Source organism: Periophthalmus magnuspinnatus, chromosome 7, assembly GCF_009829125.3.
Source record: "Periophthalmus magnuspinnatus isolate fPerMag1 chromosome 7, fPerMag1.2.pri, whole genome shotgun sequence".
Taxonomy (NCBI): domain Eukaryota; kingdom Metazoa; phylum Chordata; class Actinopteri; order Gobiiformes; family Gobiidae; genus Periophthalmus; species Periophthalmus magnuspinnatus.
The window spans coordinates 23,686,682-23,707,364 of NC_047132.1; the positions used below are offsets into that span (position 1 = coordinate 23,686,682).

The 20,683-nt window shown below is 39.2% G+C and overlaps 1 protein-coding gene across 1 annotated transcript in view; it reads left to right on the forward strand.

Moving 5' to 3' along the window:
- Nucleotides 1-7,880: 7,880 nt before the first annotated feature.
- The window catches only part of opn7b (opsin 7, group member b), a 63,038-nt gene continuing 50,235 nt past the window's right edge, over nucleotides 7,881-20,683 (forward strand). The window contains exon 1 of the mRNA XM_033970301.2: nucleotides 7,881-8,335. The gene's annotated coding sequence lies outside the window, so the exon portion shown is untranslated. The remainder of the gene's footprint in view (nucleotides 8,336-20,683) is intronic.

Consider the following 20,683-nt stretch of genomic DNA (forward strand, 5'->3'; position numbering starts at 1 on the left):
AACGTTGGGTACAGTATAGTCTTTGTGAACCAATAGTGATGAACTTTGTAAATATTTAAAGGTCTTATATTGACTCTTGTTTGTTTTATACCATGGTGTAATGCTGTTACCTCATCAAAAACATAGCTTGAGTTGTGTTTTGTTTATTAGTCTGTCTACATCTCCAAAGCACAAAATGCTCTGTTCCAACTTGTGATGTCATGTAGCGGGAAATGGTCATAGTTAATGGTCACATTTTTATTTTTATTTTAGCGCTTTTCTACCTTCAAGACACTCAAAGCACTTTACATCAAAGAACCACTCACCCATTCACACATTCACACATTCATACACCAATGTACATAGACCAGTGGTTCTTAACCTGGGTTCGATCGAACCCTAGGGGTTCGGTGAGTCAGTCCCAGGGGTTCGGCGGAGGTCAAGACACGCACCCGACTCATATGACTCGACTGCGAGCGTCTCCAGACGCTAGCCGTGTCCTAATTCGACAAATGCACCCTTTGCTGTGCCTATCTAACACTGCTCCCTCTAAGCTGTGCGCGTGCTCAATTGCACACTGCTGACACGGTCTCCGCGCACAGAAAATCTGTGCTGCGCACAAACAAATGGAATCAGAATTGAAAATAAAATAAACACACAACAATTCATTCTGCGCTATTTTTCAATGTGAGTCAGTGAGTGTGACAGGGGACGAGCTGCTCCAGACAATTATATGATTCACATACGTATTTGTGCAGCTTATCAACGTTATTGACAGGCTTCTCATGAGCCGCTACCAGAGTTTTAGCCGATGTGGACTGAAAACTCGCTGAAGATTCTAAATGCCGTTTAACCCCTTAATGTGCCGACGGCCCGCCCTCGGGCAAAGATCCGTTCCTGATCGGTAAGCGTGGTTTATTCTGCTATTGACTTAATTGTGGGTCAAATGTGTATTATGTGTAATCATTAGCATTAGCTAATGCCAATCTGCAGTAATAGAGCAGCTGGGTGTGCAGATACAGATTCCTCTCAGTGTGTATTGGTCATTGAATACTGTCACTTCGAACGGCATAAAAACATACAACGACATAAAAACGAAGAAAAGGAACAGACTTTGCTGTGAAAATGACATGAGAGTGGCCAAGGTGAAGCCCTGCATTTCTGACCTGGTCTCTCAAAGGCAACAACAGAAGTCACACTGATTTGCAGTAAATATTCATTATTGTAGCCTAATGGAAATTAGATGATGGGTGTGTGTTAAAATGTAAAAAATAATAAAAAGCATAAATACAGTAAGTTCATTATTGGAATACATAATACAATACAAAATTAAAATAATTTCAGTGTGGTAGTATTAAAAAAGGTAATGTCCTTGTTAAAAGGTATGTATGTAATTTGTTGTGAGTTTATGCATTGTATTGGTTTTATTCTTTGAACACAGTGATGTTAATACACGGTTTATTTTGTGCACCAGTAAAACATACATGTCTTGAATTTGAAAAAAAAAATAATTTATTCTTCAATAAAGAAGGGTTCGGTGAATGTGCATATGGAACCGGTGGGGTTCAGTACCTCCAACAAGGTTAAGAACCACTGACATAGACAATGGAGGCGTACATTGGTGTATTCATCAGTGGGAGCTGGAATTGCACCATCAACCTGTGGGTCAGTGGATCTGACTATTCTACCAATGATGTTGATGTCGACAGCGTGATTCAAACTGCCAAACTTCAGATAGTGGACAAACACCAACTGAGCTACTGTCGCCCCAGTAGTTTTCCAGTTAACAGCTACATTTTACATTTTGTTCTGTAGAGATTGATCATTCCAGGGCTGAAATTATCCAAAAGATTCTAGTGAAGGTGAATGAAGTCTGTGTAATCCCTCAGTCATCCAGGTCTGATCCATAGTAAAAGTGTGTGTTTTTAAAGATCAGCAGCAATCTACCGGTAATCTGACCAGAACTGAAGAAGCGGCTTCGATGAGCAGCGAAACGTCTTCAATCCTACAACTTTTTGTCCAGTTAAGAGATTTTACTTTTTTTTATGAAGATGTATGAAGTTTACAAACACAGTGGAGCACGTCCTGTATTATCACATGACATCACAAGGTGGAACAAAGTGTTGTGTGTTAAATATGTGTGAATGAAATGAAACAAAACACAAATCCACGTATGTTTTACCTGGATCATAACCTAGATCAGAAAATAGTATAATATAGGCCCTTTAAAGTTTACATTTTTACGTATTTATAATTTTTTAACAATTTGAATTCATTGAGAAAACTGAAATTGTGGGGTAAGGTGCAGTCTACAAACAGTTTGCTCACACCTTGGACAAGTGAGAAATCAGGCCTGTGAAATGCTAATCAGGCACATCGCAGCAGTGGGGGATGCCATCAGAGGACAATAGGATGGATTGGAATAACACATTATGAAGCTGGCAGGTAAACAAAGACAGCGCCATTTCAGGTATAACTCCTACTTTGGGTGTGACTAATCTAGCTAGGGGCACTATAAATTCTGTCTTCCGCATGGCAGTCGAAACACACGTTCAGATGAGTACTAGTGTTGCAACTTTTGGCTCCTTTACGGGATTCGAATCTTTTGGATCTGTTCCTTTTAAAGAGCTGTTTTAAAGACTGGCTCTTTTACTATGTATTTATATGACAGAAGCCAATGTGAGAACTCAACAAAACAAACAACAAACTAATAAAGCGTAACAAACTGTTCAAAAGAGCCAACTCGATCACGGACATCACATCACTAATACTACTACATTGGACCATTTCTCTTTTTTTTAAAATAATAACATAAAATATTAAATAATGTATTTTAGAAGTTTTAGAATGCCTTTTTTTTATTTAAGACACAATTTGAGATTAGTAAAACGCTTATAAAAACTTGCTGCAAATATACAAATCCATTCTTCTTCTCCATCTTGTAAAAGTACTTTTCTTGCCCTAAACTATCTTGATTTAATCACTGGGCCAATGCAATATGATAAACAAAATATATTGCTACAAGTTATCTGTGAAAACATCTGCTGATTCAAACTCTACATTGTTTATCTAATACATTTAAAAAAAGATATATGGTCACATTCATGCACATGATCACTGTCAAAGAAAGCCTTATCTGAATGTGTCCACTGCATTTCTGTACAAAGTTGTAGATCCATTGATGAATACTCTTGTTCTTGTAGTCACATGTAGTGTCACATTCAGAACGCATGATGCTAATGTCCTGGGAGAGCAGACACCCCTCACTTAGATCCGTACCACTGGTTAAGGTCTGTACTAAAGAGTTATGTACTGCACATGCTGCTACTTCCACATGCTCCGTCTGCATATACACAATACATGAGCTCAGAGCAGCCTTCTTCCCCCTAACAACCGCTTTTTTCACCTCTAGATATCCAGCCCATGATTACATAAGAGCCAGCCCAACCCTCCCTTGCTTCTCTCCAGGGACACATCTCAGCTGGTTAGTCAGGGACAGTAGCTACGCGTCAAATGTGAATATAATGAAAAATCGCAATATATTTTCTATGACCATGAGAATATATAGTGGATGTAAATCTTTACTTGATTGCAGCCACAAGCAGTACTCAGTATTCATTGTGTCAATTAAGGGCGATAGCAATAAAACAGCCCTGAGTGTGACAAACACTTCTGAAAATTGCTCTTCAACAACAGCAAATCAATTTATAGCTGTTATGTTTCATGTATTAGAGCGAAACGTGTCTCGCCTCAGTACAGATATACTGTATAAGGGTCTTGAGGCCAAATGCACTGTGTATTATCTGCATCTGCAATGTGTTTTACTGTCATATGATCAGGAAGTGCACAGTTAGCATGCTAGTTGCTGTCAGCATTACTGTGATGCAAAAAAACTCCGTTCTGGCATCTGAAAAAGCTTATCAGCTCATCACGGTGAGTAATTAGGATGTTTAGAATGCATACATGAGGGTAAATGAGGAATAACTTTGGATCACTGCAAACAGTTTAATATACTGAGTTTAGTTCTGTTTTTCATATTTCTCAAACATAACTGTATGTACCTTGTTTTGCTGGTCTTGCTTTTCTCCCAGCGGTGGATGAGGCGTTGTTTTGTAACTAAAGATAATAAACATTTCTAGCATGTGTCAGAAATGCTGGGGTTTTGTGTAGCAGAATGAGAAGAATGGTCAGTGCGGATTCCTCTACTTTGTGCTAAAAGGCACACACCGCTGTCAGCATCCAGCTAAAATTTTAAGATAAAACTTTGTGAGCTACATTGTCAACTTTTGTTTGTGAATGTAAACAAGTCCCATGGCAAGTTTGGTTCATATAAAATAATACATGCTGTGACAGAGGGAACATGCTCTTTCCAAACTACATTTCTTCTGTTATTCTTTATAGTTGTGTCTGAAGAGTGGACTCAAACCAAACTGAAGATTTTCTAGTTTCAGCGTAAATGCTTATGTTACGTTGCTTATGTCAAAGACCTTAAATAAGCTCAAACCAATGTGTGTTTGTATGTTTTTTTTCTATAATATTTAACATCAGTACCGAATGTGGGATTAAACACAACCACAGCCACAGTCCAAACACGTCGTGAAACTGGACAGAGCCTGGACAACCTAACGAGGGAGAGAGGGAGGAGGACGTATGACAAACAACTTGACTTGCACTTCAAGGCTGTACATCAGGCTGAGAACTAAGCGGAGTGGAGGCATGTGACGTCACAGGCCTTTGAAAATGCAGTGGGAGAGTTTAACCACAGTTGGCAGCACATATGGTTTTTGACTGTGACATTACCCTAGTTTGCATTAAAATGGCAAATAAATTGACTAGGAGCAGCTATATAATGCCATGTACACAAAAAACAGTTGATTTAGTGTTTTGCTAGTTCCCTTTAAAGTCTCAACTTCAACATTTGAATCCTTCTAACTGCACTTCTAAACACATACAACAACCAAACTAGCAAAAGCATAGATATATATATACCCACTCCACTATTTCATTGAAACATTCTGTTTTTATCCAGACAGAGAACCGGCACAAATATGTTATGAGTGTGTGACTGTATTTAAAGAGATGGTATTTTACTTCTATGGGGTATTAACTGTCAACACATAACACATTTAGATCACCATGTTAACTTCTACTGTTTTGAAAATGCAAAGTTTGCCAAAAAGCATGTATTAACAAGTTTTCTCTTTGATTTTTGATGCTCTGAGTCTCCTCTCCAATTGCTCTGTGCGCTAAGTCACGCCCCCTTCAGAGCACTATCACAACACAATCCGGTTTATCACGTTGTTGTGTATAGTTTTGTATCATGCTTTTCTTCATTTATGGAGAATTTTCACGTGGGATCATGGATGACGTCAGCTTGTGGTCAAAATCTTACAGCTAACAGTAAGGAGGGTTTGAACAGGGCTCCTGAGAGATCGCTCAAAAACTCAAACATGCATGGACGACATCTAAAACTTCTTCAGGCATATTTTTGATGAGGGAGTAACATTATAATATGGTAGAAAGCTCAAAAATTGATTTGTGTAATACCCCTCTTTACCAAACACATTTTCAGCAGTTAAAGTATTTCTGAGGCGGATGTTCACTGGCTGTCATAATGGCACAGAGACAGATGAAACAGTACAAACACCAAAGAGAATTCCTTGTTCAGCCCTGAGCTCCTTAAAACCGAACACATTCTACATTCAAACACTTGCCTGTAAGGCTGTTGTAGCGTTGTCACCTGATAATGTAACTTATATATGAATCAAATCAATTATGGTCACACGTTCCTTCACACGCTGCTTGTACTTAAAGAGGAAGACAGCTGTATTCGTGTCTCTTGTCTCCGTTGTCTCTCTGCATTATGCTAGTAGCTGATCTCAGGGTGCCGCAGACCCAATGTACTCCCGGCATCGTGCCTTTGCTGGTGGCAGTACTGCTCTGACTGGAGCAAAGATTAACCATGACATACTGCTTGCACTTGCACTTCAAAGACCTGTGGACCTCAGCTGCAAACCATTCAAAATGCAATGCTGTGCAAAGTCAGGGTTTAATATCAGAGGTTTGGGAGATTATTAAGTAGATGTGTCAATAAGAGATACATGATGGCACATTTCTAATATCGCTGCAAAAGACCAGAGGTGAATGATCTATCAGTGGGTCAGTGTAACAATGTTCCTTAATGTGAACAGTTGGAACATTTTTTTTTAAAGAACTGAATCTTTTTCTTTCCAAAGCTGGTACATATTTACACTGATTAAAGTTGAACCAACACTAGAATCAGCACATACTTTATCATAATTTCAAAGGGTAAAGTCACTCCTACTCTCAGTTTGAACTAGTTTAAACATATCTGAACCTTTGTTGTTTCTCTCTGGGAATAGTTTGTTGTTAAATGAGTTCTCACATTGGCTTTTGTCATGTAAATAAATGGTAAAAGAGCCTTCTGAACGGCTCTTTCAAAACAACGGATTCAGAAGACTCAGATCCGACAAAGGAGCCGAAAGTCCCATCACTAGTGTAATCCCGCATTCGCTCAGGAGTGGAAAAGGTATCAGAGGTACAATGTTTTTGAAATCGAGATGTTTCGAAATCATTTCCAATCAGAAGGTACTAGACGAAGAAGCAAAAATCTATCCTGCCCTTTGAAGTGAGCTTCTACCCATGAGGAGTGCAATAACTGAAATAGCCCAAGAGATGTAAAGAGAGGCTCGGGACGCTGGATATCTAACAGTTTATTTACCATAAGGAGCCTGTGCTGCAGTAGGGAATATTATAGGTGTACGGGTAGAGCTATTCACAAAGAAATGTCTTGAAAGTCTTTGCACTGGAAAATGCAAATGCATTTTTTTCCTATTCATTAGCTTATTCTATGATTTCTATTGTGCAATATGGTAGAAAATAGGGTCAGCAACAAAAAACCATACAACGATACTGAAAAAAATTCATAAAGAGGAGAACTTTTTTGTTTTTTTTTGTTTTCATCTATACATCAGAACTTGTATGTTAATATAAAAATATATGAATAACATTATATTCAGTTTGTATTTTTAGTATAGTGACAGTATGTAGTTGCGACTATAGGAGTGAATGCTCGTAGTCACACTTGCTGATGGAGGCACGGCTGCTATTCTGCTCCTTTGGTCCCTACTGGCCAACACACACGGTTTTACACACAAGAAAGGTGTCTCTCTTAAGAACACAATGACAACCCTGGCTTTGGGTGAGGCACAAATCTAATCCACAGCAGTATGTGTATGTCATGATTTTTGTATTTACACTTTCACAAATCCTGCCAAAATGTTGCTGTTGCAGAGCTTAAAGCAGCCTTCTCACAACCATCCTGACAGTGTAATCCTCAGCAGATTGATCTGGAGTATATTTGAGCTCTCAAACCTCACAAGATTTCAGATCACTTTGCTGTTCTGTATGCATTTTGTATTAAGCCTTAAACCCCTGGGTATTTCTTTTCACAGTTTATTCCCAGAGTCCATTAAGGATTTAATAATTGTTTGTTGTTTTTTTTAAAATCTAATGAAGTGAAGATATGCACTTGTTAATGACAAACCCAAAATGGATGAGAACAGTTATTTGCGTCCATTCCTCTGTCCAGTTAGAACGAAGAGAGAGAGAGAGAAAAAATACATGTGAAACATTAAGGGCTGAACGCGGTGGGAGAGAGGGAGCTCAGAGTGAGATTTAAGAGCGGAGTAGAGTGCGGAGCTGCACATACTATACACCAGAGAGAGGGAAAGACGAGAGAAAGAGAGATAGAGGGAGGGAGAGAGTATAGACCAAAGAGAGGGAGGCAAGAGAGAGGGAGAGAGAGAGAGAGAGAGAGAGAGAGAGAGAGAGAAGGGGGAGGAACTGCACCGAGAGGCAACAACCAGCAGCAAATGAGCACAACACAGCGGCACAGCGGCATGTCTGTGTCTAACACTGGAGCTGCTTCTACTCTCACTGTGAGTGTCCAGATCAAAACCGGCTCTATGTGAAGAAGCTGCAGAGGTCCACAACCTTGGTCCACAGCCCTGATCTACAACCCTGGTCTATAGCACGAGTCTACGGCCCTGGTCTACAGCTCTGGTCCCACAGCCTTGATCTACAGCCCTGGTCTACAACCCTGGTCCACAGTCCTGGTCTACATCTTTGGTCCCACAACCCTGGTCTACAGCCCTGGTTCACAGCCCTGGTCCACAGCCTTGGTCCACAGCCCTGGTCCACAGCCCTGGTCCCAGCGCCTTGGTCTCAGATCCTGGACAACACATGGGGACAGAAAAAGGTTTGACTGGAGCAGGTTTCGTCTGGACTCAACACTCATGAACTCCAGCCTCCTGTGGCATACCCTCTCACTAAGGTAAGCCACACTTTTCATAACACCTATTTATAACAAGCTGTTGAGTACTAGTAGTAATCTGTCCATATGTTGTTGACTTTAACTGTGCAAAAGTTTTAGTGAGATATAACAAAGTCAAGTTGTAAATGAACATGCAACAAAGAAGTGAGAACAGACATGATTTATACTTTTGATCTGAATCATTTTTAGAAATGTTTTGTTACCTTTGTAAAAATCACTAAATATCTAAGATCTTCTTCATTTGGGAATCAAACAAAAAACAAAAAACTGAACAATGAGTCTAATACAGTACAAGAATATTTACAAAATCCCATTGGATCAGTTTCTTAATATATGTTTGATCATCTTTGTTTATTCTAGTTTTGAGTGTACTTTTTATTTCATTTTTTTCATTTATGGCATGTATTTGTGGCTGTACTGTACTGTGGATCATGTTACGGTGTTACGCTGGTGTCACTTTCATAGTTTGTTGTGTAGTCAAACCTGCTCTCCCTCTGTAATGGGTTTTCCAGCACGTTGTCGTTGCCTTAGAGGGGACAGTGGCTTTTCATACTACTATTAAAAGAACCCATGTGTTTTAAGACCCTGAATACTTATCAATATTCTGAATGACTCTGGATTCATCATGTGGCTCACATTAGATGACATAACAGTCACGCCGATGTTCTGTATACCATGGTACTGCTGACATACTGTAGTAGTAGTCATTTGGGTTTAGGGGGAGGATCTCCGCTCTTCCTCTGGCTCTCAAAACGGATGTATTTGTTATTCATATTTTCCCCAAAAACAACAGGGCTTTATTAAAACATCTCTTTAAGCAGTTTTCACAAATAATGAATAATTGACCAAGGCTTTTGTAATGTGAAAGTAAGATGTCATTTGATCTGATATGGATAAGTGGATTAAGCGCAGAGAGAGGCTGTTTGTTCAGTAGGACGGGGATAATTGAGTACACCATCCCACACTAGTTAGATGATAAAATGGATAAATCTAGATTTGTATTACATTCCCTTGACTCAGTGTTTTTCCTAAGAAGACACCACGTACAAGGTTGTTTTTGTTTAGTTTTCATTGTATTTTTTCATTTATTTTCAACTTAACGGAACAATAAATATATCAACATTCAAATCTTCGCTTGCCTCTCATTCTTTTGGTGAGTGTGAAAAAACAAAACTGTCATAATTGTCACTTGACAGACCATCACCTATTGACCCTATAATGAGCAATGGTCAAGAGACAGTCCCAGACTTAAACGGAGGATTTTCCAGTGATATCGCTCAAGTGACAAAGCTCAGTGTCTAAGGCAGAAGAAAAACAAATGAGTATGTCCCCTAATCTCCAGACTGAAGAGACTGAAATGACAGAAAAAGCATTCCCCTGAGACTCCATTGTGCACAGAATTAAGATGATGTGACTTGTTACAGTTCTAATCAAAACTCATCACCACATCTTTATAGATTCATTATTTGAAACATGTCATCGTGAAGGGAATGAAAGAGTTGTGGAATCCAATAATGCTACTGATGTACCTCCGGAAGCCTGCCAGCAATAATAATCATTAAAGCCCCTATTTAGATTGATCAATCCCTGTTGGCAACAAAAGGCAGTCTGCTCCCTGTTCAAATCCAACAATAATGAATTGCATTACTGCTCCTAGGAGAGAATGTGGAGAGTGGGGACACATGCATTAGCACTACAGTGAGTATTATATGGTATTAATTAACAGATTTAATCCACTAGTATGACATAAGTTACACATATTTGATTCAAGCACATTTACAAAAGATTTTCAAAAAGGCCAGACATAAAAAACATAATATCTTAGGAACCAGTAGACAAAGATATGTGTGTTAGGGTTGGATTCTGTGCATTACACTGTCTGTGGGAACTTTTACATGTGAGATGTTTTATGATATGCAGATACTTGTTTTTTGTTGTGACATCGGCTTTATTCTTTGCCGCTAAACACTGCTCCCGTCAATAGAGAGCAACAGAAACAGTCAACAGAAAACAGCTAAATACGGCGTATTAAAAAATGTCTCAGAATTGAAAGCTTGTCATTTGAGTCAAATATCAAACCTGTACTATTTGTAAGGCAAGCAAAACTTTCTTAAACTTAATGATGTATTTGTTTATCTATGTGGATCCCCATCCACTTACACATAGTGTCTGCTAATCTTATACAAAAACACTGCTCAAGATTTGCTTCAGCAAATCATGTATCAGGCTCTGAACAGACAGACTATCTGCTGCTCGGCACTCTTTATATGCTCATGATGGAGAAGAATGCTCAATGATGACTCACTTTGGTCAAAATTTTAAAAGACACATTTTATTTATTTTTTTATTATTATTATTTTCATATTGTAGTGTTATGTAATGCATCTGTAGTCCTAACCTGACTTTTGATGCTGGTGAGTGTATGGTGAAGGTCAGTTCAGTGCATGGTGGTGTACATTAAATGAATGTCTGATTAAGATCTGTGAGTGGGCACACACACACACACACACACAGGGTTGACCCCCGCTGTCACATAACACCACACACACGTACTGTCCATCAAATGACTCCTGGGAGCAGCGCTAGCCGCATGCACATAAGTAATACAGTTTATCATCAAACATTAAGTAATACACTTTACACATCCTCTGTTATAGTAAATGTAGCATGCACGGAGACAGTGTGCTTGTACTTATATTAATGCCACACAGTACTGCTGAATGGAAAAACTGAACCATATACAAGAGACAAATCCTTACGTGAATGGGAATACATACAGTTGCATTAAGTATTTTTAGAACAAGTTAAGAAGACCTATTGTGTTTGTGTCTGTGCTATGGCTATAATTTATGACACTTGTGGGTCATTATGTTATAATTTGAACATCTGAAACCATTTAAAACAAGTTAATAAAAGAAACACCTCAGCTGATTTTTGTGTTAGAAAACTGCTGTACCCAATAGGAGCTGATGTCTGATTGATAGCTACAGATCACATGAGAAGCAGATTTTTTTTCTCATTTGTACCAAAATGACAGCGTCGAATCCAGCGCATATCACCAATTAAGAAAATAAAATTGGAGAAGTAAGTACAGAGCAGTGGGCGTGTACTGGTGGCGGTGAAAACGAGTTGATTAGCAATATGGTGTCTTGAAAATAAGCGATTAAAGATTGCTCAGACATGCACAAATCACTCCAAAAACAATGTTGGGTGAGTAAATGTTGAGGGGAAACAACCAATATGGTTAAAAGCTTTAAAAATGTAATTTTGCATAATAGGCCTCCTTTAACGTTTATACAGTAATAGCTAAATGAAGTATTTACTTGTTTCTCATGTATTCATTAGTCAGCTTATTTGTGAACTTCTTAAACAGAGTAAGAAGAATGTTGTTTCCCTTGATACTCTTGCTTATTACCACGTACCCTGTGGTTTTTGTGTACACTGTGCATAGAGTTTGTATATTTTGCCTGACCTTTACAAAAATATATTAATGAGAGCACCCTACTGCTGCTGCCTACTGAGAATACATTATAAATTCCCCATTTATGTACATATGCACATATCTAATGGTTTGTGTGGGGTTTTATGCTTGTTAATGTTTTAGGCAGTAGAGACATGTGTGTTTTATTCATATTCAAGCCTATTTCTATGTAAATAAGAGCTGGCCCTAAGTTTAATGAATATTGCTTTCTGTTGACTTGTTGAGACAGACTGGCCATATAAAGGTCACTGATGAGATGATCGCCTTTCACTGTTATGTAAGGACAGGGACATGTGAGTGTGGAGGAATGTTCACCTCTCAAGCTCTGAGGAAGTCCTAGGATAGCAACAAGGAAAAGTTTATGCTTGCCGTGACCTATGACCTGGCTCCTTTGTTGTACTGGAATTGCAGTTTTTTTTCAGTTTGAAGTAATATTGTGTACCTTATCTTAACAAGGGAGGCTGTGTTGTAGTGAAATTGCTTGTGAATGCAATGTAGGTTGTCTTCCTCCACTAGAAACAATAGCTCAGACCGTCTCTACGTATATGACATAGAAAAAAGTAATTCAGATAAGAAGACAAGATATTGTTAACTCATCCCCAGATCATGAGCTGTTCACCTTATCCCAGAGTTTTTATGGGCGCTGCCATCGTCCTTTGGGTTGTATTATTTTATATGGGGCTGCCGATCTTGACAGCAAGTGAGTTCTTTATGGACTACAAAGCTGTTTTAAAGCTTCTCAGGGAATCAGTGCATGGTTGAGTTGTTGGTGCACAAATCAACCAAATTTATACAATATTTTAGCAGCAAATTTTTTCTCAAAGGATTCCCATTCTCATTTATGGAAAAAGTGGGCAGAATAAGGTACTTAGACTTGAACAGAGTACATTATCTGGAGGTGTTTGCTTTTTGTTCAAGCTCTCTTCATAATATAGAAAATGAAATCTGTCACATTCCTCTGAGTGGATCTCTCTACTCTTGTTGTCACACTTTGATGCATTCAGTCAAAGCAGCAGCGGACTACTGGAGGCAGATGATTAGGACCACGTCTGCTTGAATGATCTCTGAGCTGATCCCAGTTTGCCAAACCAGTAACCGCTTGTCTTGGCATAGCAGAACTTTTTCCAGTCAATTTGGGAAGATTGTTCGTCATTTCAGACTGGTTGAAATGTAACGTCCTGGGGGATGTGACTGAGTCCACTGGCACGTCACTATCAATCCCACTGCCCTGTGAGACACACTACAGAAACACACTTGTTATACCGGGGGGGGGGGGGGGGGGGGGCTCAACTATGTGCGGCCGATTAGCTTCTGTTGATCAAAGGAAGGTCTGAATCCCATAGGATATCACGGCCGCCCTAGGGACCGGAGCTGTGGAGGGGCCGCAGAGTGTAGCATGTTGCTAATAGACTCAGGGTAGAGGTTCTGTTATGAGAACAAGAGACTGGATTTATTTAATCCTCTGCAGTCACAATGTTAGCTCCTGGTACTCCAAGTTTATGTTATTTATTTCCAGAAAATAACCCATCACTAAAGAATGCAGTTCTAGTTCTGACCCTAAATTAGACACAGAGAAAAAAGGTTATGTTCTAACTGTTGAAATGATTTGAAGATTGCTGCAACATTTTTAACCATCTCTATTACTGTTACTAATATACTTTTATTCCAAAATCACTAACAAACACTGTAACTTCTACTTATTTTCCCTTGGTTCTTACCACTTACCATTATGGCACACAATTACTACATATTAGTTCTTTACACTACCACAACAACTCTAATATTACTACTTGGTACTGCGACAAAAACTATTACTACCTACTACTACCTAACCTCAATCTTAAAACCCAGTATGTAACTTTATAGCCAAAAATCGACAAAATATGTTTTTTTTAATGTTTTTTTTAAGCCTTTGTGTTGATTAATAACCTCCCTTTTTCAATTCCAGTCACCTTATGAAACTCGATGCACCATTGGCTACGTACACATACATTATAATTTTATTTATTATGGCCCTTATATGCACACTATAAGCCCTTTAAGCTGCCTTAATCACATGCCACGCCTAAGGGATGTTATGATTTTGAGCATTCACCACACGATCCTTCTCCACTGCTCTGGAATAATACCCTCCTTTTTCCATCTTTGAATGTATAACTCTATATGGCGGAGTTAAGTGGCGCACAGGTAGAACAAAGCGGGAGCAGCCTCAGCTTGGGGTCGCCTTAAAGACAGCGTTCTGCATATGAAAAATCTTTGTGTCCTTCATGTGCTATATTCTGAGCTATGCATACCAGCAGCTGCAAAGACGATCTGTTCAATGAGTCCATGCATGAGCAGATATAATAATTCAGCTACACAAGCCTTTAATTAGGGGTTGAAAAGCTGATCTTTTAAATAGAGTCTAATTGGTTTGCTGGGTGATGGTTTGTGGTAACAAGGTGACAATGGCAGTTAGGCAGTGATGCGTTCACCTCTGATTTCATAAGCTTAATTGAAGAGGCATCTGGCTCTGGGTGTACAGCTGTAATTGCTTCTTATGTTTGTCATAGAGACCCGGAATGTTTCTCATTTGATTTTAACCTGAAGATGAGGTGCTGTTCCGCTTGGTTAATCAAATGATACCAGTGTATTTATTCTCTATCAGGGTGATGTTGTGGTAGTTTTAAGTAAAACTGAGGTTGCTGTTGTGGGTAAAGCACTGCCTCAGCCACTACACACTTCAGCTTCCATGTCAGTACGCCTGTATGACAATCTCAATATTTATCTTGTGGCCAATCTCTTTGTAAAAGTGGGGAGATTTTTGAGATTTTTCTTGTAATAAAATAACATTTGAACTGTAAAAGGTTGAATAAGTGACTTCAGTGACTAATGCTGCTCACGTCTTTTAATAATACTGTTTATTTAAAAATAGTTGACTGAAATTATCTTGCATTATTGTTATTGTGTCACTGGCATAAAGTATGTTATTTAAAAAAAATTTGTTTATTTATTGCCAGACAGACATACAAGTTAAACATAATAATAATTTTGGCCACTGGAGGCTCTCCCTACCAGTAAACACAAAAGTATTTTTTCTATATTCAGGTGCGCTCAGTAGTCCAAAATTTACGGTAAATATGAAACCATGAGTGAGTGTTTATGTGTGGCGTGTGTGTGCATGTGCATATTTTCAATATTATCATTTATTGCCGTATTTCTTTGTAGCAATATATATCATGCTTCAAAATTTGTTATCATGACAGACCAACATGGCACATTCAAATCTGGGATATGAAGCTAACCTATTGTGTGAGTAAATGGATAATTCCATTCCATGGCAAATAATTACCAGCTGTATGGGATGTTTTCCACTGGAAACATAGACTCTTTAAAGAAGTGGACTAAGTGAGTGTGATGTCACCCACAGCGCGTCAAATGAAGCTCATCAAGGCTAGTGGTTACAGGGACGAATTTGGAGCCAAGTTACATAGTTGGAATTCTGACTGTGAGTATCATGGCAACCAAAGAGCATAGCAATCCAGAGCTAGGTTGTTAAAGGCGATGCCCCTTCCCGACCGTACCACTGGTTTAGCAAGGAGTGTGCGCTTACCTCCTAATGTTAGCAGGAGCAATCTCTGAGGAAAGAAGGCGCCTGATTTGTCTGTTATTAATGTTCATATCTTGATTTATGGGCACAGTAGTGAAATAAAAACTGTAAGATCATGTAGAGCGTTGTAATATGAAAATTTTACGACCAAAATGACAAGCCTGACAGCAACAGTTACAGAGAGAGGCGCGACAGTTTTTCAATAGAAGATGAATTGGAGCCACAGTCAATAGAGCTGGAAACGTGCCCATGCTCACTTCCTATTTGTAACGTGCCAGCTAGCAGGTTAGCTGTGCCCGTTTATATATACAGTCGCTGATGTAAACAGGATTTTTATGGAAAGTAGCAACTGTAAATGACAAACCTCATTCAAAAATACCACATGTCGACAAAGAGAGAAGTAAATGGTGGAGATACAAACTCTAAAATAATTGTCTCACGTGCCGCCAATTGGATGTTTAATTGACTAAATATACAATCACATCCAAATTACATGAAGCAGTGAAGTTTGGAGTCACGCTGACATTTTCATTAGCAATGTTAATACATGCAAGTCTGGTGCAGTGTGTTTGAAACTAGGCCTATAAATAAACTCAATTACGGCATATTGGCAGCAGTGGAGGAGATAGGACAGATTTCTAAAATAGCCTCTTTGCTGGGAACCCTCTCCTCATTGTTCATACTTAAGACAATATAGTATTCAAGCATTATGATTGCAGACTTATTATGCGTAGCTGCTATTTTCAGAACAAGTATTAAAGCTGGGGTACTTGACATTCAAATGGTGAAAGGAAGAGGTAGGTTTTACACTGTCACCTGTGGGTCTAACTTATCCCTCGCTCTCACAAACCCCTATGTGATGTGCGTTATGTTCCAATGTAAGGAGCAGTGACATGATGAATCATAAGGGGCTGAGTGTGTTTTGTGTTTTGTTTTTTTTTTGTTTTTAAATATGCTGTTGTTTGGTGTCACTATATCCCACCCTGACTGTCAAATGTGCAGATCCGATCCGAGAGGTTTGCAGTTCGAGTCCCGCTCTCAACATAAAAACATTAGTAGAGCGGTCACATCCACTGACTCACATACTGGCGGTGTGATTTCAGCTTCCACAGATGACTGCTGCCATTGTATCCATGGGCAAAGCACTTAACCCACCTCACCCCCAGTGTCTGCGTACACTGGCATATGAATGTGTGTGTGAATGTGTGAGTGGTTCCTTGATCTAAAGCGTGTTGAGTGCCTTGAACCCCTATGGAACAGTCATAATGCTACGGCTTATGAGTGTAGTATATGTGCTACAAACAGTTCAGATTTATCTGCTGTCCCCTATGTGGCGTCTCCTCGCTGAAGTGTCACAAACAGTAGGTTTAAAAATACATCTGTGATTTCACCAGTGAGCCCAGACCAGCAGCTGCCTCCCCTGAGCACACAGCGGAGGGTATGCCGGGCCACCAACACGGCTATGGAGGGTCTAAGATTAGTCAAAGCGCTAAAACACGTTATCCATTTAGAGATGCACAGAACTACATTTAGAAAAAGATTAGCTAAAATAACAGAGAGGTGATGTTTCAGATGTAGTTTAGCTGTTAGCTGTACTGAAAATTCCCCTGAAGGAAATATCATGGGTCAGTTGGTAATAGATGGGTCATGTGCAAGAAATGCCACACAGCTCAATTAGCAAGTAACCAATAGTATGCTTGAAGGCTGCAGTTTTTTGGTTTTTCGTTTGTTTTTCAATGTTGATTGTGTTTATTGCACTGAAAAACATGCATCCTCTGAACTGGCTTGAATCTCCAAAAACTGACTCTTATTTGCATGGAAATGTTGTTCATTTTGGCAATAATCTTCCACATTATGGCGCAAAGCGTAGTTATTTCATGAAAAATGCTCTTAAGTGTGGGTTTATCTTTTTATTTCTATTGAATCATCCAGGTGATAGGCCGCCTTCAGAAAGATACAAACTGTATCTTTAAATTAATGATTGGAAAATAACAAGGTAGTATTCCAGTTCCTATGGGATATGTGCTGTATCTATGTAAAAACACCATTATTGTTACATGGCATTGAATAATTTACCACTAAGCAGAAAAAGTCCCTTTGACACTGACATTGATGTGTGCCAATAGGAATACCCTGCAGACAGAATGCTGTGCCTTTTGTTCCAGATGCATCTCTGTATTTCTACACTGTAGCAATACCCCTGGGGTGTCACTATATTCTGAATGACAAGCTTAAATGCCAACTGTCCTTATCATCATGTACGCCATGCATTATGTATCGCACAGTCACTTCTTATTTAGAATAATACAGCAATTCATAAAATATCCACTATTGCCAGATTTAAATGACTTACATGGCTACGGTGGGAGCAGGGGGACAAATGTAAATTAGAGGAGGTGAAAAATGAGGGGGGAAAAGCCATTATCTGTGGCATTGTTATGCAATAAGTCACTCACATAAGAATGTATACTGGGATTTGTGTCAAACTGTATTTTCATTTAAATTTTAAAATCACACAGAAGATTAGAACCAATTATAACTGCAGCGCTGACGACCCTGACAAGCTCACTGGTTTTCTTCTAACTTTATATCAGTCTTCTATGGCCTCTGTTTTGCTTGGCACGAGATAATGTAATCTCGGACTAAAATTTCGATGGAGCGTTTATTGCTTTCACCTTGAAGGGAACTGCTTTTGATCATGTACTACACTGTGATACTGGGCAGAGCCAAGCAAAGATCATTAACTATTATGACAGATGTAGCTTCAGGACACAAGTCTGACTGACCACTGCCATCTGGACATATATCTTTATTTGATCAGTTATAGTGAGATGGTCCATTGTGCTATGAAGAGAAAGGATTCATTACTTTTTGGTTCAATAAAGGTCTGATTACTTGTAATAATAGTTGTCAAAATACTCACTTCAGCCACAGGAGGTCAGTACAAGAATATTGATAGATGCTTAAAGATGCACTATGTAACATTCTACTGGAGGGTCTACCACCTATTTATCTACACAGACATATTATTGCTATCACTTTATGGCATTAAACTTATTTCTCTCCATGGCGACAAGAAGATTCCACTAAGCCAAGTTCCAGACCAGATTTTTGAGGAATGTTTGTTTTTCAATGTAATTTTGTGCAAAAAAAAAACACTTGTAATTTAATACATGCTAGATAAATGACTTTTAGAGTGTTCACATTTTGACAATCAATGTTAATACTTGTACTTAACCAAACCTAGACCAGGACTAAACAAGTACTAGAACAAATTACTAGAACAAATTTTGCCCAAACCAAGACAAGTGTGAACGCACCTTAAATATCGAAAACTACTCCGGTTAGTCCTTCCCCATTTTCTTGATCTTTCTCTATACGCACATTAGCTGCCACGTTTTTTGTTTTGATAGACCCAGCCTTTCACTGATTGGTTAATTCATTTACCAATCTGACCAATCGGGCCTCAGATTGAAGGAAAAACCCAGACGTTGTATAGGATAGGTGTTTCCTCAAATGTCTTTGCATAGACTCCAGGGATATTGTTACGTAAGTCAGTAGAAAGTGTGTGGTCTTTTTTTTATAAAGCATCTATTATCTAACAGTGACAATGGGCCGCCGCTCCAGCTCAGGATCCCAGAATTAAGTTACCTCTTCAACATATCGATATCGCCCCATTACTATTCATTAAAATATGAAGTATTATATTATGTCCTATAAACCCTGTTTGTTCCACAGAAGGCTGGGCAGTATATGGTTTAAATATGAGCCCACGTCTTTAAGCATGTAAAATTAATAGCTGACTTCACTTATCCACACTTCTGAGATGCTTTGAAACAGCACATAGCTCGGGCTTTTGTGTCTGTCCTTGATCTTTCCCAGCACTTTCTTTAGGGCCGGACACAGTTACATCACAGACCATTGCCTTGTTGCTCTTAAGTCCTCCAGCCGTTCCGAACATATACAATGTCATGATGATAACAACCCACGATACTTTGTTTGAGAAGCCAATCAATCAGTGGGTTTACCAGGTCATACACCACGATTTACAAACCTCAGGAGAAATCACTGTCAAGACTCAAAAGAGGAAACGCGGGGCTTTTGTGGTAGACTTTTGTAAAATGCCTTTACATTTCTTAATTATATTCTTATATAAAAGGACTGGTCTAATGAGGTTCCTCTGGTCTTTCATTAATTCACTTTTTTCAGACCAAGGATTATTATGTTATTTGTTTGACAGTTTCAACTGCTCACATGCAGTATTCCTCAGAGTGGTCATGTGATGTAAGCTGCTGATTTAAACAGTTTTTTGTGCCGTCTTCCTACCGATGGAGGCAGTACGACAGCGCCATCTGCAATCAGATTTCTTTAGGACAGTATCCCAGGTATGTCAGAGTAAAAAGCCTCCTCGTCCCAGTTTAAAGTCCAGTGGGCACGTTTCAGTTGTCTCTTTAATCCAGCAACAATGTTTGTTGTCCTCTATGAGCAATGATGTTTGCTCCGTCCCAGTCCATAATGTGGTTCTGTCTTTTACAATGGTCAAAAATGGCAGATTTGAGTTGCTCCTGTTCTGCTTTGTGTTTTGTTGCTTAAATCAGTTGACCGTGTCTGAGCAACATCATGGGACTACTCTGAGGAAAGTCAGTGGTTATCTGGACACTGTTTTTGCGATCAGGACATTTCAGCCCATGATGGTGTTAGCTAGTAAACAAGGGCACTCTAAAACTCCATCGTTTGGGCCTGGACTTAGGGTTAAGTGTTTCAAGCATAGACTATATATATAATTGGACATAGCTAACATGCTAGCCACTGCGTTCCAAATAGGAAGTGCACATGGGCGCACTTCCAGCTGCATTGACTCTGGCTCCAATTCACTTTACATTGAGAAATTGGCACCCATCTCTATGTAACTGCTGCAGTGAGCCTCGTTATTTTGATTTACATCGTCCTGGTATTTTTATATCATCTTTGTGTCTGGAAAACAAGATAAGAACAATAATAACAGACAAATCAAGAGACTTCTTTCTGCAAAGTCGCTCTCGCTAGAGTTAGCAAAAGATTTGATTGACAGTGTTGCTAAATGCTCACTCGCTGATAAACCAGAGGTACAGGTGGAAAGGGGCGTTACCTTCAAAAGCCTGGCTCCGGATTGGCTCTTTGGTTGCTATGATACTCGCAGTTGGAACTCAGCTCCAGATTCGCCCTTATAACTGCTAGCCTCGATGAACTTCATTTGACTGGAGCCAGACGCTACGGGTGACATCACACTCACTTAATC